Source organism: Macaca thibetana, chromosome 8 (assembly GCF_024542745.1).
Source record: "Macaca thibetana thibetana isolate TM-01 chromosome 8, ASM2454274v1, whole genome shotgun sequence".
Classification (NCBI taxonomy): Eukaryota; Metazoa; Chordata; class Mammalia; order Primates; family Cercopithecidae; genus Macaca; species Macaca thibetana.
The window spans coordinates 89,342,392-89,361,311 of NC_065585.1; the positions used below are offsets into that span (position 1 = coordinate 89,342,392).

General features: G+C 40.0%; 3 protein-coding genes across 7 annotated transcripts in view; all 3 read right to left on the reverse strand.

The window, feature by feature from the left end:
- The window catches only part of CHCHD7 (coiled-coil-helix-coiled-coil-helix domain containing 7), a 1,019,570-nt gene that overhangs the window by 864,766 nt on the left and 135,884 nt on the right, over positions 1-18,920 (reverse strand). The gene's annotated exons all lie outside the window — the stretch shown is intronic.
- Positions 1-18,920, reverse strand: part of TGS1 (trimethylguanosine synthase 1) — a 553,145-nt gene that overhangs the window by 464,819 nt on the left and 69,406 nt on the right. The window lies entirely within an intron of this gene.
- Positions 1-18,920, reverse strand: part of XKR4 (XK related 4) — a 429,208-nt gene that overhangs the window by 176,097 nt on the left and 234,191 nt on the right. The gene's annotated exons all lie outside the window — the stretch shown is intronic.

Consider the following 18,920-nt stretch of genomic DNA (forward strand, 5'->3'; position numbering starts at 1 on the left):
GTGGTAGAGGTGGAATAAAATCTGCCTATAAGTAGACCTGCATAGTTCAAACTCGTATTGTTTAAGCATCAACTGGAGTTATCAACATATTGCCAATCTTTTTCATTTGTACCTCCACTTACTTCCTGTCACCAAAATATTTTAAAGCAAATCTCAGGCATTGCCCTATTTCATCTATAAGTATTTTATTAAACATAATTTTAAAACCAGTATTGTGATCACACTTACAAATAAAGACAGTAATTTCTTAATAGTATCAAATCCTCAGTGTTCATATTTTCCTGATTATCACAATTTTTGAACTTTGAAATGCAGTCCAAACAGGATCCACATATGATGATTATTTGATATGTATCTTAAGTCCTTTTTACAACATGAATTACCCTTCCATGTCTTTTTAAATTTCTTGTGTATTTTTCATTGTCTTGATTTTAATGATTGCATTTGCATGGTGTGGTGAACATATCCATCCTTTGTGTTTTCTGCAAATGGGTAATTAGTGTTAGAATTTTGATCAGCTTTAAGTTTGATTGTCTTCGGTGGGTGATGTTGTGTACTTTCATCAGGAAGCACATCAGGGTTAGTTGTTCTATTTTATGATCTTACCATATACTGACGATATTGCAATCAAGGTTGCAAAATGGTGATATTCAGAGGCCATCATCGATCTTCACTTAGTTGTTAGAATACTTCTCCAGCTCTCTTGCCAATGTCTCTACAGTATTTGGTTGTCTGGAGCTTGCTCTGTGGTAGATCCCTCAAGAAATGTACATAGAGACAATATTACCTGAGCTCTTGCATATTTATAACAGTATATTGTTATCAATCTTGCCTTGGGTGAGTATAGGCTCTTTTGGTTACATAGACCTGAAATTTCACAGTTTTAGTTGGAGATTGGTACCCACTCTTAGAGTCTGTGAATGAACTGCATTTACCCAGTGCAAAGATTCTCAGATGCCAAGAGCGAAGGATAGCAGGGATACAGCAAGGAAGTGCAGGAGCAGAAAATCCAAGCAACCTTTCCACCGAAAGGTTAGGCTAGATGGATGTAGAATTCATGCATATTCCATGCAAGGTCCAAGATCTGCAATTTATTTATTTGAGCACTTTAACTCTGTCACTTCGTTGTTTACTAGCCTCGTGTTCTTATGGAAAAGTCTGAAAGAAATCTGATATTCATTCTCTTATAAGCTACTTGATCTTTTTGCTTGGATGTCCCAAGCATATTGTTTCTTTTTAGAGATCTATGGTTTTATTAGAATATATGTTGATATCGGCTGTGTTCTGCATCAATTTTCTGAAGAATGTGATATGTATCTTCATTATGTAGCTTCAGGTTCCCATGTGTATTTTTAATTTTTCTTGAACGATAGCATTCAGTATTTTTTCTAATCCATCGCTTTGTCTTTCTCCTTGGAGGCCTCCTATTGATGATATATGCTATATCTTCTTTATTCTGTGTCTAACAGTTTCTCTTGAATCCTTCTAATCTCAAATTTCTTCTTGATTTTAAATTTTTTCCTCCTCTTCATCTTCTACTCATCTTCTAATTATGGTGTATGTATAGTGCCATATCCCTTCTAGTTGAGTTTTCATTTCTGTCCTGCTTTTTTTCTTTTTTTTTTAATATAAAATTCTAGGCCGGGCATAGTGGCTCACACCTGTAATCCCAGCACTTTGGGAGGCCGAGGTGGGTGGATCACCTGAGGTCAGGAGTTCAAGACCAGCCTGACCAATATGATGAAATCTCTCTCTATTAAAAATACAAAAAGTATGAGATCACCTGGACACGGGAAGGGGAACATCACACACCAGGGCCTATTGTGGGGAGCGGGGAGGGGGGAGGGGGGAGGGATGGCATTGGGAGTTATACCTGATGTAAATGACGAGTTGATGGGTGCAGCACACCAACATGGCACATGTATGCATATGTAACAAACCTGCACGTTGTGCACATGTACCCTAGAACTTAAAGTATAATAAAAAAAATACAAAAATTAGTCGGGCTTGGTGGTGCATGCTTGTAATCCCAGCTACTCAGGAGCCTGAGACAGGAGAATCACTTGAACCCGGGAGGCGGAGGTTGCAGTGAGCCGAGATCGCGCCGTTGCACTCCAGCCTGGGCAATAAGAAAGAAACTCCATCTCCAGGAAAAAAAAAAAATTCTATTCTGATGAGTTCTATCCATCATCCTTTGTGTCATATATTACTTTTTTCTACTTATTTCTTTTACAAATTTTTCTAATTCTGATTTATATTATTCTTCATAGCTTTTACAATTTAAAAGCTTTCTTTCAGCTCATTTAGAAGTATTTGCTTATGATTTTTATCCATTTTGTTCATGTTTGTGTGTTTTCTTTTTTTGTTTCATTGTCTACAGAAACATCATACGTCTTCTTACTTTCTTTTCATTGTAATAATTGGTAATTTTCTTGTTGTTAAGTTTTAAAAGTTAGTTTAGTTTCCTATACTTTTAGGAGGGATGAGTGGGCCAGGATAGCTGAGCTGGTTTCACAGCTCTAACACACTCTTCTGGCGTTCTCATGAGTGGTAAACAGAATCACTTGTTACTTTCTGCTATCAGCTGCCTCTGCTCCTCCCCGCTTTTATTTGGACATTCTCTTTCATCTCTCGTGGTTGTCCCTGTGCTGCTCAGTTTGGAATCTGTTCCCAGCAGATTCTCCTCAGTATGGAGACTTGTTTGGGAAGGGCCTTCAGTTTCTTAGTTAATGGGATTAAAGGACACAGCCCGCTCCAGTAGCATCAGATTTGGTTGTACTGTGGCCTCCTTGGACTCACCCCTGCATTGGATTATTGAGAACGCCCTCCCTCCACGTCTCTCCTGCTCCTCTGAGCTTGGTTCAGGGCACTTCCCAGGGAGTGTCTGGTTCTCAGGGTCTTCCCTCTACTTTCTCCTGCATGGTTGTTGATATCACATTGGCTCTTATACGTTGTCACTAATTTGTCTCTAGGTAGTTACGGGGGTGTCTCAACACTGTTTTATCATCCACAATTCTTCAGTTTTGTCAACCTAGTTGCTCTGCCTATTTTAATTTGATAATTTTGGTAGACTAAAGAATGATGTTGCCATTGTCACCATATTTGCAGAACATAACATTTAAGAACACAAAATGGATGTAATCATTCCCTTGAACCTTTGGCTGCTCTGTATGAACTCTAAGGTGAAACTTGCTATTGTGCATTTTATAGGGACTTTCATGGGCAGATCTCTTTCTCCCATCGCTCCATGGCGGCAGCTTGTGATGAGGTCATTGCAAACTGCTGGTGTTTCCTTTCTTCTACCTCCGTGGCTGTTCACATGCTCATGCTTGGAATAGCCTTGTAATAGCCTTTCCTGATTCTCTGACTGCCAGGCACATTTTTGAATAAATAGTCTCCTTTCGATCATCACCAATCATCCTTGAATACTCCATGCATATGCAACCTGTTTGTATTAGTTTCCTAGAGCTGCTTTAACAAAGTGTCACAGACTGTGGTTTAAACCACAGAAAGTTATTATCTCCCAGTTCTGAAGACTGGAAGTCTGAGATCAGGGTGTCATCAGAGTTCGTTCTTTCTGAAGCCTGTAAGCAAGTGCCTGTTCCATGCTGCCCTTCGGTAGTTTCTGGTGGTTTGCTGATAATCTTTGTCATTCCTCCACTTGTAGAGGCATCATCCCAATCTCTGTCTTCTTCACAGGGCATTCTCCCTGTATGTGGGTCTGTTTCTGCATCTAAATTTCTTCTTTATATAACCACACAGTCATACTGATTAGGAGTTACCCCAATGATCTCATCTTAACTTGATCATGACAAAGATCTTATTCTATTTCCAAAATAAGGTCACATTCACAGATATGAGGTTAGGGCTTCAACATCTTTAAGGGAGGACACAATTCAACCCTAACACTTTTCTATCAGTGTTTGATCTTGTTTACTCCATGACTTCTCCTCCCCTGTTTGGTGATTTCCAAGTCTGCATCTCAAACTCCAACCCTCACCTGAGATTCAAATCCATGTGCCCATCTGCTTTCCAGATTTCCCACAATCATATAAAAACAAACATATTCAAAACATCTTGTTAGCCTTGTTTCTAAATTTGTCCCATTTGCTATACTAGGAAGACACTTCCATCCATTAAGTTGTCCAAGCTGAATCTAGGGGGCATTTTAGGTCCTTACCACTTACATCTGGTAACTATATTCTGGAGCTTTTATCTCTTTGATATATTTCTTTTCCTCTCCCTTTCCTAAAGTCAGATTCTTTGGGTTTCTATTTTGGTTCTTTAATCTACTAATGGTATGACTTTGGGCTTAAAATTTCTCTGCCTTAATATGTCCATCTCTAAAGGGGGAAAATCACAGTACCAATCACATAGGTTGACCTGGGAATTAAATGTAATAAAAGTGAAGGACTCAGCACAGAGCTTGGTATTAATAGATAGTAAGCATTCAGTAAATGTTAGTTCTTACTATTTATTGATTGACTTTGAAAACTCGAATGGTCTAACATTTAAGTCTCTAATCCATCTTGAATTAATTTTCGTATATGGAGTAAGGAAAGGATCCAGTTTCAGCTTTCTACTTATGGCTAGCCAATTTTCCCAGCACCATTTATTAAATAGGGAATCCTTTCCCCATTTCTTGTTTCTCTCAGGTTTGTCAAAGATCAGATGGCTGTAGATGTGTGGTATTATTTCTGAGGACTCTGTTCTGTTCCATTGGTCTATATCTCTGTTTTGGTACCAGTACCATGCTGTTTTGGTTACTGTAGCCTTGTAGTATAGTTTGAAGTCAGGTAGTGTGATGCCTCCAGCTTTGTTCTTTTGACTTAGGATTGTCTTGGAGATGCGGGCTCTTTTTTGGTTCCATAAGAACTTTAAAGCAGTTTTTTCCAATTCTGTGAAGAAACTCGTTGGTAGCTTGATGGGGATGGCATTGAATCTATAAATAACCTTGGGCAGTATGGCCATTTTCACGATATTGATTCTTCCTATCCATGAGCATGGTATGTTCTTCCATTTGTTTGTGTCCTCTTTTATTTCACTGAGCAGTGGTTTGTAGTTCTCCTTGAAGAGGTCCTTTACATCCCTTGTAAGTTGGATTCCTAGGTATTTTATTCTCTTTGAAGCAATTGTGAATGGAAGTTCATTCCTGATTTGGCTCTCTGTTTGTCTGTTACTGGTGTATACCATAAAAACCCTAGAGGAAAACCTAGGTAGTACCATTCAGGACATAGGCATGGGCAAAGACTTCATGTCTAAAACACCAAAAGCAACAGCAGCAAAAGCCAAAATTGACAAATGGGATCTCATTAAACTAAAGAGCTTCTGCACTGCAAAAGAAACTACCATCAGAGTGAATAGGCAACCTACAGAATGGGAAAAAATTTTTGCAATCTATTCATCTGACAAAGGGCTAATATCCAGAACCTACAAAGAACTCAAACAAATTTACAAGAAAAAAACAAACAACCCCATCAAAAAGTGGGCAAAGTATATGAACAGACATTTCTCAAAAGAAGACATTCATACAGCCAACAGACACATGAAAAAATGCTCATCATCACTGGCCATCAGAGAAATGCAAATCAAAACCACAATGAGATACCATCTCACACCAGTTAGAATGGCAATCATTAAAAAGTCAGGAAACAACAGGTGCTGGAGAGGATGTGGAGAAATAGGAACACTTTTACACTGTTGGTGGGATTGTAAACTAGTTCAACCATTATGGAAAACAGTATGGCGATTCCTCAAGGATCTAAAACTAGATGTACCATATGACCCAGCCATCCCATTACTGGGTATATACCCAAAGGATTATAAATCATGCTGCTATAAAGACACATGCACACGTATGTTTATTGTGGCACTATTCACAATAGCAAAGACTTGGAATCAACCCAAATGTCCATCAGTGACAGATTGGATTAAGAAAATGTGGCACATATACACCATGGAATACTATGCAGCCATCAAAAAGGATGAGTTTGTGTCCTTTGTAGGGACATGGATGCAGCTGGAAACCATCATTCTTAGCAAACTATCACAAGAACAGAAAACCAAACACCGCATGTTCTCACTCATAGGTGGGAACTGAACAATGAGATCACTTTGACTCGGGAAGGGGAACATCACACACCGGGGCCTATCATGGGGAGGGGGGAGGGGGGAGGGATTGCATTGGGAGTTATACCTGATGTAAATGACGAGTTGATGGGTGCTGACGAGTTGATGGGTGCAGCACAGCAACATGGCACAAGTATACATATGTAACAAACCTGCACGTTATGCACATGTACCCTAGAACTTAAAGTATAATAATAAAAAATAAAAAAAAATAAAAAAAAAAAGAAAACTCGAACGGATTCTTCTCATTGCTTCTAGTGTGACCTGTCTGTGACATGCATTGAATCCAATTTCCATCACCTTTAAAACCTCAGTGACTCCCCACTGCCTAGAAGATAAAACAGTAAAGTCAATCAATGCAAATGAAGGCACTTAAGTTGAAAACTTTCAGTTTAACCTTTCTTCCTAACCTTTGGCCTCTATGCCGCTTCCCATTTTCTAGGTTCCCACCCTCATTGAAACACTCCCTGCTCCTCGGAGATGAATCCACACCTCGCGCCTTTGCTCATGTGGTTCTCCTGCCCCGGAACACCCCTACACATTCCTCATCATGCTGGAATCTCTGCTGTTTTGTAATACTCAAGAATTCCCTCTCGCTTGCCCTCTCTCCCCACCCAGGTAAAACTGGCCATTCCAATGTTTGAGCCCAACTATCTTTATTCAGACTTTAACCAGGGAAAAATAACATTGTTTTTGTATGTATTCATCTATGAGTTCATCTCATATTCTAGAATATAAACTACCAGAAAGGAAAGAATGTCATTTATCTTTGTACCCTTATAAAGAAACATCTGGCTCAGTTTCTGACGATTAATAAGCACTCAATTAACATGCATCCTTTTATGGATTCAATGAGTATGTATTGAACACATGCAATATTTGCAACTTTGTGTTTTTGTCAAAGGGAAATAGAAAGTCACTAGAGAGATTCGAATGGAAAAGTAAGGAATCTGACTTGCATTTTAACAAAATTGGTTATGGTGTGGAAAATAAAGGATAGTAGGGCCCAGGAGAGTTAGGGGCATTGGCTGGAAGACTAGTACAACAATCCAGGCGAGAAAAGATGCTGGCTTTAATCAGGGGGGCCAGTGATGTTGGTGGTGTGAAGATGTAAGAGTTAGCTATATTGTGAAGAAAGCACAGACAGCGTTTGCAGGGAGTGAACAAATGAATGAATAAATGCTCTACTTCCTTGCAGTTCTAACAGAAGTTTTAAATTCAAGACCTCCGTGGTCAGTAGAACTCCCACAAATGCCTCCCTGAGCTATTTTCTTTCTAGTTTTTACCTGGGAGGAGGTTACGTATACTCCTAGCTGTTTGCTTCCACAGGCTAAAAAGCTACAAACATGCTCCCCAGGGACTGGAAATCTTCTGGTATAATGAGACGTTTGTTTTTATAGCACCTTGGGCTCACAGTTAATCTGATCTTGGTGACAGGTTTCTTCCCATAGAATAAAACAATGAGTATTAGGTTTCACAGAGTTTCACATAATAAGACACAAAATCAAACCTTCTAATAATACCCATGCAGAATTCAAACATCTATAAACCAAGGATGGCAAAAAAAAAAAAAAAAAAAAAAAAAAAAAGCAATTTTCAGGTCCTGGATGGGAAGTTTTTTTGTTTTCATGTTGGTAAACTATATGTAACATAACATTTACCATCTTAATTATTTTAAATGTGTGTGTGAAGTATGAAGTGTGAAGTGCAATCACTTTGCTGTGCAAACATCAACACCATCCATCTTCAGAAGTCCGTTCACCCTAGAAAATGGAAACACTGGCTGGGCATGGTGGCTCATGCCTATAATCCCAGCACTTTGGGAGGCCAAGGTGGGTGGATCACTTGAGGTCAGGAGTTCGAGACCAGCTTGGCCAACATGGTGAAACCCCATCTCCACCAAAAATATAAAAAATTAGCTGGGCGTGGTGGCGCACGCCTGTAATCCCAGCCACTTGGGAGGCTGAGGCAGGAGAATCACTTGAACCCGGGAGGCAGAGGTTGCAGGGAGCTGAGATCGTGCCACTGCACTCCAGCCTGGGTGACAGAGCGAGACTGCATCTCCAAAAAAAAAAAAAAAAAAAAAAAAGACCAAAAAAGAAAAAGAAAACATAAACTCTATATCAACTAAACAACAATTCTTCATTCCCCCTCTTTCCCTAGCCCCTGGCAACTACCATTCTACTTTCTGTCTTCTCTGGATTTAACTCTGGATAAATCTCTGGATTTAACTACTCTGGGTATCTTCTCTGGATAAAAGTGGAATCATACAGTCTTGGTCTTTTTGTGACTGGCTTATTACATTTAGCATAATGTCCTCAAGTTTCACCTGTGCTGTAGCACATGTCAAAGTTTACTTCTAGATGGGGCGTTTTAAAATGCCTGAATCTTTGCTGGAGGGAAGACCTCCAGCAACTCCTTGATGGGTCCAGCTTACAAAGAATGACATCGGAAAATATTCCAGAATAAGGCTCCATCTACCAGCCTGGAAGTCCTGCCCTTAGGAGGCAGGGGTGGGTGGGTCATGTGAAGTGCCAGGCTGGTGTCCCGGACATGCTCTTGCTCTTTGAAAACAACTACAGGCAAAGAGCACACACAAATTCACTCAGGATTAGCTATGAAGACATATAACATTGTGTTATTTATAGTACAAAAAATGATTAAAACCCAAATGCCCAATGATAAGGTATTAATTAAACAAATGATAATACATCCATTCATTGTATATTGTTAAGGCAAAAGGCAGGTTAAAATAGTATAGCCAATGTATCCCATTAATATTTAAGCGTGTGTGTGTGTGTGTGTGTGCGTGCGTGCGTGTGAATAAAATTTAGGATATTTAACACCAAAATATTAAAGTGATGATCTCTCAGTGGTGGGATTATGTGTTGTTGTTTTTTTTGAAATTCATAAACAATGCTGTAATAAATTTTCATGTAACTAAAGTGCGGAAATAGCTTTCATATTTTTTAAGCTTTTGATATATATTGTAAAATTGCTCTCTAGAAAGACTGTACTAATTGGTAGAGATAAGTGTCCTTATTTTCTTAAATCCTTATGTATTATCATTAAAATTGCCAATTATATGGGTGGACAAAACACACGTTCGATTAGCGACTTTTATTCTTACTGAGGTTTAACATTTGTTGATGTGTATTAGCCACTTGTATTTATTATTCTGTGATTTGCCTGAATGCCATTTTCAATTTTAATGTGTTAATTTTTCAGCCTCAAATTTGGCTTATTTAACACGGATCATGGTAACCAAATCACGGACAGATTCTTACCATATATTTTATACTATAATATTCTAGCTTGGAATCAGAGGATGCAGAAGCTGGAGGGATGTAGGGATCAGATGTCCAAGATGATATGACTGAGACATGGCAACTTGGCCAAGGTCCCGGATATCCCAATGCCAGGTTCCACAATCATACATTACATCTGTCCAGCTGGCACTATTCTGGAATTCACCATAGCAAAAACACTCAGATGGTATTTACTGCATTTCCCAGTCTCCTACGTGCTTTTAGTTGTTGTTGTTGTTGTTGAGAGATAATAGGTGCAGAGGTTAAGGACTTCTGTTCTGGACAATCATGGTTCTGTCAGTTCCAGAACTCTGGGGAATTACTTTCTAATTTCTAAACTTTAGGTTTCCATCCTGTTAAAAAATGATGAATTAAAAATAAGATGAGATGATGCACATAAATCACCTAGTAAGCAATAAGTAAATATTAGATGTCAGTAAAAATAAGTTGGTTTTTTCAGGAGTAAAATGGAAAGTAGCAATGATATTTTAATCTTTGGATTTTCCTTTCAGATGCCTGGGCTTCAAGACATCTTTAGACTCAGTGATTTGTGTGGGTCAACTTTTATCAGAGAACTCAAAGTCTGTGGCAACCATTCTCTCTTTCATCTCTCTCTCTGTCTCTATCTGTATTTATCTAGTTCTATATCAGTCTATCTGTATCCATCTCTATCTCTCTTATCTGTATATCTGTCTATATCTGTATGTAAACATCTCTATCTACTTATCTGTCTGTCTCTGTTACTCTATCTGGATCTTTATTTCTGTATCTTTCTTTCTGTCTTTTTTATCTATCATTTCTCTGTGTGTGTGTGTGTGTGTGTGAGTGTGTGTGTGAGTATGTGTGTGTGTGTATGTCTGTCTCTCTCTCCTTCTATCATCTACCTATCCTTCATCTATTCATCCAGTCTATCCAGGTCCTTCCTGGATTGTATTGTAACCCCATGTCCTATATTGTAACCCCATGTCCACTTCTGACACTGGTAAGAGGAGGATGGCTGACAGCCAGTCCCTGGAAAATGATCCTTTGCACACTTGAAGAGAAAAGCCAAGCAGTCTTGTCTCCTTGGCAACTGTGCTGATTGTATCTAGAAAATATTCCTTCCTTCTGGTTCTCATAGCCGATATTCTCTGAGCCGGAATTACCTTCCGAGAAGGTAGGGATGGCCGTTCCTCCCTCACAGGCTGTGTGGGGATTAGATGGGAAGATGTACTTGGCACACACACGCCTCACTCATGACAAGCACACTTCTGTGAACCATGGCTCTTGATATTCTGGATTCCTCTAGATTGCTCGTCTTTTTTCCCCCTCATGACTAAAGTGATTTGACGTCCTCAGTCCTCGTCATTTTCTCTAGGCATGTTATCCTGCATGGTGTTTTGTCACATTGGGTTAGATCAGTCTGTTAATCAGGATCTGGGCTTTGACTGACCTTTCGGAGGAGAAGATGAAGATGTCACCACCCTACTGAGAAACAAGCTGATTTCTGGGCTTCCTGAAATCCAGGGAGTCCAGGCTGGGGGCTTGGTAGGGTGGAGGTTGGGGCTCACTAAGCTTTTCCTTTTTAGGATTCTGCATGGATGAAAAAAAATATTTCTAAAGAGGGTGGTCAGGGAAGTTCACAGTAATGAAAAGCTTCAGTTCTTCTTAGATATTTATACAGATGGCAGAGAAGAGTCACAGAAAGCCATATACACAGTTAAAAATTTAGCATAACTACCACAGAGTATCATTTAAGGAGGAAAAAAGTTTCAAGGCCTTGCCATCAAGGATGAAATATGCCATGAGCATGAGAGAACAGTGGATTAAATACCCAGCTCTCATTAGTGCTAATGGGAGATGTTCCCGATAAAAGCCCTCTCTGATATGTCAATGTGTTCTGCCTCCTCTTCAGAGGTAAACACATTCACAAGGCATTTGCTTTCCTTACCATATGACTGATTCATTTTCTCATATGGTCAGTCTTATTATTTATTGCCTTGGGAAGCATGCTAAGGGAAGATATAGTTTTGTTTACATCACAAATGTCACCAAGAATTCTGCACTGACTTTATCCACATAATTTCAATCCAACAACATCTTGACTTTGTGATTTCCTTAGCATTTTTGAAGATGTGCATGAAAACACACATACATAACTCCCCACGACGCCATGCACATGGACACCTACATGTAACCCATCCCCTCCACAACGCAGGCACAAAATCAAGTCCAGTGAGATTCTGAACATGTAAATTGCATTTAAATTTTCAGCTCCTTCTCATCAGTATTTTCCAAGTGCTAAACAGTACCATGGACTCAAGTCACAGCCTCCCATGTCACTAAGTTCAGACTGAAACATAATATGGCCGAACTGACAAGCTTGGCAGGGAAATCTCAAACATTTGATATGTCAGAGATCACATAGCTAGTACATATTTAATCTAAAATTGAAATGATTGTCATAATCCTTACATTACGTGTGGGGAAATGGGATGTATGTAAGTCATGTTTCAGACAGTTCGTATGTAAGATAAATATTTCAATCCCTAAATAAGATTTGACCAAGTGTTACATTAACTGCTGATATATCCATGGCTGAATAAGAAATTATTAATACCTATCATGATACTATGCAAATGTATTCTAATATTAAATTTTATTTTGCTATCATTTGTACATTAAACAGTTCGGCTGTTATCAACTGTTATTTTTACTGTCTGAAAAATACAGAGTGAAATCTGTGCAGAAGAGCTTTAAATAAATAACATTACTAAACAGTGATTCCAGCAAGTGATATTTTCTTCTGTTGCCTGGCTATAAAGCTTTGTAAACACACACACACACACACACATACACACATACACACACACACACACAACCTCAACAGGTTTCTGTTTGTGTTACTGTTAAGAAAATTGTATGATTTGTCATCCTAAGAAGTTCTTTATTGGGTAAGCTAAGCAACAAGGACACCCACAACACCACTTTGTTTTAGTACCAGGATATTAGGCTTCTGCCATCTCCATTCTGTGGTGAATAATAGTAAAAATAACTTAAAATTCTGGCCTATATTCTATGGTAGAACATTTTCCTAGTGGCTCTTATTTCAAGATTAGACTTTATTTCCCACTAATAATCATCTAAAAGGAATTTTTGTATTTTTAGTAGAGACAGGGTTTCACCATGTTGGCCAGGCTAGTCTTGAACTCCTGACCTCAAGTGATATGCCCACCTTGGCCTCCCAAGTTGCTTGATCTGCCCACCTTGGCCTCCCAAAGTGGTGGGATTAGAGGTATAAGCCGCTGCACCTGGTTTCCTTTTTCTTCTTACATGAAAACAAGATTTATCTATGGGATATGTTTTGCTAAAATTGTATACATATCTCTCATAAAGATATTTATTACATAAGTAGTTACTCTTCAGTCATTTCCTCAGAACTGGAGGAGGAAATAATAGAAGTTTTTTCTCTATTAAATAATTTATCCTGTAATGTGCACTATGGCCAGGGCCTCTTGGGCAACTTGGTGAGTCCAGCTGAAATAGGAGATGAAGTTACTGAACTTGGAAGGAAGGTTCTGAATGCACTCTCAATGCCTCATAGCAACTATACCTAACAAAAGCAGCATTTCTCCCCAAATTATTCTTCTGTAGAGCTCCTACATGCAAATATTTTAATAGTAAAATGTGTATTCAAATGGAGAAGACTGGCTTGAAGTAAATAGAGCAGTGATTACTACTTGACATAATATTGACATGGTGACTGTGATCCAAGCCTTCAAATGATTAAGAAGCTACTGGCAGAAATTATTAGCCACATTAAAAAAAAAAAAACAACAAAAAACCAGACAGGGTTTAACAGAATATTTGTTCTCACAACTCAGGAAGCAGTGATTGTGATAGAATCAGAACCTTCATCCTAACCCCTGTTCAAGTGATTTTATGATCAATAAGGAAAGCACTGAGTGTCTGTGTGTGTGTTTGTGTAGTGGTTCATTCTTTTTAAAGTCACAACACTACCTTGTAGCATTTTACTGCTTGACTTTAGCAGATTTATGGATGTTTATAGTTTTAAAAGATAACTGAAAAATCCATAGGCCTAGGGTGCCTGACCCATCACATCCATTGGGCAGCCAAGTAGGGAGGGGAGAGAGAGAGTGGGGGCAGAACAACTTGGGGTGTTGTGTTTCTGGTGGCCCTGAGGTCCTGTCTAAAGTGTCCAGAAGCAGTGCACATCATAGGGATTGATTTCACCAGCAAAGTGCTGACTTCCAAGAGCTGTGATGCTTAGAGCATCTACAGTCACACAACCTGCACCTGCTACACCCCATCTCATCTGAATGCTTTCAGAGGTTTAGGTCCAAATGCAATAATTTTGTGTTCTTCTTAAGGTAGTGTATTACTGTGCACACTATTGTCTCAATATAATTGTATCCTTTATTCATTCATTCATCCATTCTAGGGGAAGAAGAAATTCAAGCTGTGTCCCTCCAGAATCTTGTCAGAATTAGAAAACATAAAATACAGTGTTGTGCAAAGATGGAGAACAAAAGAACCCAAGATCCGGCTAGAATGCGTCTGAAATGTTTTAGTGGTTGTGAATAGAAAGGCTTTCTTGCAAGCAGCAATGCCCCTTCCCTGGCCCTGCATGAGCCCAATGTGCAGGGGCCATTAACTGTGCCCTCTGCGGCAAGATTCTTGGAGGAGAGCAGAAAATGTTTGTCTGCTCCCAGCATACATTGGCAGGTTTGGTCTACAGTTTATCACTGTTTCACATGGGCAGCTAATTTCTGAGAGTGGAATGCTGAAAGGCTTCATGGGCCAGCATTTCAGAGGCTGTGAGACCAATTCAACAGGAGGAAAGCACCTGAGCTCCCAGTGCCAACAGCCTGCCCGTGCCTGTGTTGGGAGTGTTTCTGGGAATGGCTTCCATGGAATACAGCACAGAGTGGCTCATGAAGTTGAATCCAGGAAAGGGGAAAAACTTTCACCATCATAAGAAACATAATTTTTCTCATCTTATTGGTTCAGCAATATTTGCTTTCAACTGTTTTTAGCACCCCAGGGAAAATCATCATACCACAACTGGGTGTAACAATTTGGTAAATGAGCTGTTGAAAACAGTGTGCTAACCATGGCAGGGGTTGGATGATCCTCCACACAAAGCATCTAGCAGCATGCAGAGTCCTTCTTGAGAAAAGTTTCTGAGATCACTTTCCATGCTGGTTACTATAAAGAATTTTACCTAGGCATTGTGCCTACAGACTAAAGTTCAGTGTTTCCAAAAGGAAAGTCTCCTTTGACTAAAACAATTGATTCATTCTACTCATTCACTCAACAAGTATTTGTTGAGCACCTACTTGGAGATCAACACTCCTCTCAAGGGAATAGAGCAGCAAATGAATTATGGACTTACATTTTAGATGGGGAAGATAAGCAGTAAATAAGTACAAGATAAAATATACAAGTTTATGCTAAGTACCAATAATGAAGTAAGCCAGGAAGGAAGGTAAGGAGTGTCACGGGGCTTGCCAGTTCAGATGTGTGGCAGGGAAATATACTAGAGAGGTAAAACCTGGGTCAAAGTCCAAAGGAGGAAGAGGATCAAGCCCTCTCAATTTAAAATCTTGAAGAACATTCCAGGCAGAACGAAAAGGAGGCCCTAAGGAGGCAGCGTGTGTGGTCCATTCCAGGAGCATCAGGGAGACAAGAGTGGTGGAGCAGAACTGGGGGAGCAGTGGAAGATCAGAGCAGAGAGACAGTGGGAGGGTCTGATCGCATAGGGCTTGGTGGGTGCTGTGTGGACTGTGTGAGTGAGATGGGAAGCAATTTGAGGGCTTAAAAAGGGGAGGAACACAGTGAGGCCAACATCTCATGAGGACCTCCAGCAGCTGTGCTGAGAATGGCATGAAGGGGAGTGAGTGTAGAGTCAGAGGCTGTTGCAATAACCTGGCAAGTGATGATGGTTGTTAGGACCTGCACAATAGCAGTGAGGAACTGGGTAGATTCTGGGTATTTATTTTAAAGTTAAAGCCAGTGGGATTTGTGGCCATGTTACATGTTATTTGCAATACCCATGGAAGACATGGGGTGTGAGAGAAAGAGGAGGCAATGCTGACTCCAAGATGTTTGCCCTGAACTCCTGGAAAGATAGAGTTGCCATTTACTGAGATGGGGCAACTTAGATGAGAGATCAGCAGATAATGATGAGCTTCGGACATTTTAAGTTTGAAATGCTTTTTAAATATTCAAACAGAGATCTTGAGTAGACAGTGGGATGCATGCATTGGAATTCAGGTCCAGTCTAAGGGATTATTTGGGAGATGTTACGGTGTTTAAAGCTGTAAGACAAGATGAGATTGCCCTCACTTACAGTGCCAGCCTTAATGTCTTCCTGTACATCCTTACTAAGAGTGGGTTCAGTGCCTCCGGAGAGGGTTTTACTTCAAAAGACACCGTGCTTAAATGCATCAGGCGGCCCCAGGGGCCATGGATCCAGCTTCTCTCAGGGAGGTGTGAATGTTCAGGAGGTCTCTTCCTTCCCAAGGCAAGAGTGTGAAAGTCGGCCTGTTGTCCACCTATGGGGTTAGGAGGAAGTTAAATGGCATCGGTTTGAAATTAACTTGAAGATAAGGTTTCCATGATGTCTAAACCTAGATGCCTTTTGGTCATCTTTTTTTGGTGGATGTGCTGGTGAAAATGACACAGATGTCTTCAGAAAGTTCTTCATTGCAGAGTAGTCAGAAATATCCTTGCTGGAAAGGGACAGAAGGAAACAGAGAATCCAGGGCGCCTTCCTGGCACATGTACGCTGAGACATGTCCCTGCTTGTGATCCTGTAGCACTCACACTCTGGTACATGCTGAGGGTTTTGTTGTAGGCCTCATGCAGGGTAGCCTAAAAGGACTGGAGAGCCAATGCCCTGGGGGCAGGCCTCTGCCAATGACAAGTGGGAATGGGAGCATCAATACCCCAGCTGCCTACCTGCCAGGTAACGTAATTCTGAAGTGTTCTGACCACTGACTCACAGAGGAGTCCCCAGTGGGCTTAAGTCCCAGCTGCCCACAGAGGTGACCTGCTCATGAACACACTAGTTTCTCTGCCTCCCCTTCCCTATTCTCTGACCAGTGCTTCCTGGGACCACCTTTAAATAAAGCTCTTGCACTCAAATCCTGATCTCAGTTATATCACAGGTTCCCAGCAGCACCCCCAATGATGTACTTCTTTCTCTAGACATAAATCCACCAAAAGTACCATTGGTGTTACATGAGTTCCATGCTCAAACACCCCAGAATGGTTCCTAATTTTCCCACTGTGTCTTGATTCTTCTTCTGAGTTCTTCAGGTTGTCGATTATCAGGTCCAGCTTCACAGGTTATCTCTGCATGGCGACACATGTGTGACCCACACAGGCTGCTCTCCCTGGTCCTTCATGTCCTTACTGCTTCCTCCCTTGGTAGAGAATGCCCCTTATACAAAAGGCCTGACCAAATCCAAGAGCCATTCCTTCAGGCTTAGCTCAAGCTTTCTCTAACTGCTGTTCCTACTACAGTGACTCTTGTCCCCTGAGATTCTACTGAACTCACTCAGCATGAAAAGTCTTGATACCGAGGAGTGCTCCCTAATCCATGAATGAAGAACAGATTTTGTTGTGCATCCCAACTGTGAACCACTGGAGGTGACTGTGCTGGGAAGGATCCTGAGCTAGCCTTTGGGATCCCTAGTATCAATTAGTGACATCTGCTCTTTGGTGAGCAGTAGCCAATGCAACAGGTATTTGCTCAAATTACTTCATATGCTATTTAGTCTTAACTGTCTCACTTGATTATAAGCACCTCAGGCTGGTGATTCTATTGTACGTAGTTTCTTTCTCCTTTGTGCCTATCCAACTTATCATTCTAAACGTAAATTCATTAATTGAAACTTAAAGTTGAATTATGAGGTTCTAACATACACACACATGCGCATACACACAATGTGTCAAGAACCAGTGCCACCACCAAACACCACACAGCTGCAGCTGAAAATGCATCTCTGTTGGCTGTGAGCTTATAGTTAACTATGTATGCATTCAAATATAAAAGATTTTCAACCATTTTTTTTTGTTCTTGTCCTTGAGCATTGTGCTATACAGACCTTCCTTTTGTGCCATATCATATTTTACTATCAACCAGTGCCTCCTAGCCAATTTTTTAAAATCACAAAATCAATTAATACAGAATGGGTGTGTACACGTATTCTTTTAGGATACAATTTGAACTATTCTGGTCATTTATGAACTGAAGTTATATGTCATTCTTTGGACTCAATTTGGCAACATCAGTGGACAATAAGACTTGATTTTGTTTTTCAGGTCACAGAGGAAACTCCAACCAATTTCATGCTTTATTTAGGGAATGGCTTTTTTTTTTTTTTTTTTTTTGGAAAAAACATAATAGTAAAAATCTAACACATTCCTATATTCTTTTCCTGAACTTCCAGTGTGGTTTGTGGAAATGTGATTCATGATGACATATTAAATATTGAAACTAAAGTAAGATTAATTGAAATTTATAGGGCAGCTGTTCCTAATTTACTGTCTAGCACACAATTTTTAGCATGCTGCATAGATAACGAAGGACTGCCTACATCCTCCTGTTTTATGAAAGCCTAGTATTAAAATTAAACTTGCTAACATTAAAGAAAAAGAAGGTGCCGTGTCACCCAGACTCAAACTTCCCACTTGGCTATGAATGGTGACTGAGGGGCAGTCCAAGGAATGCATCAGAGCGAGGCATGACTGTGTATGTGGGCAGCTGTAAGGTTTGCTTCTGCCATTCAGCTTTCCGGAATGAACACGCATGATCAGGAAAGGAAATTAACAGTGTTTCTGCCTAAAATATGTGCTTACTGGGTAAAATGCTTTATATATGTTTTCTTAGTCTTCTCAGAAGCTTTATGAAAGTGGTGCTATTTACTCTTTTTGACCCAAGAGGAATCTTCACTGTAGGAGGGTTAGATCACATGTAAAGTTTCCACAGCTAGTGGGAAGTGGAGCTGAGCATAGATGCCATTTGTGTTGGCCTCCAAAGTTCATGCCCTTCAGACACAGCCAGCCCCCATGGCCACAGCATCCTATGTTATCAAAAAGCCTTGGGTTTCCAGTCCAGGAAAATTGTGTCAATTATCCATGCCTAAATTGCCATTTGTTCTATTAAAATTTTATTTGAGTCAGAACTATCTAGGTTCCTCAATATGCAGTTGAACTTGATATACTATTTCGTTCAGAACAGCCTTTATAGTTCTGGTTTCTAGAAGGAATCCTGGGAATCCTGCTACGAGTCCTAACACCAAACTATCCACTAGTCAACAGCTGCATGAAACAGTTCAATTTACTTATTGCTCAACTTCATCTGGAGCAATCTTACTTGCCTAAGAAATGTTAACTTTGTCTGGAACCCAAACAATCAAGTATGATTTTTCTTAAGCATTTTTTTTTTTTTTTTTTTTTTTTTTTTTTGAGACA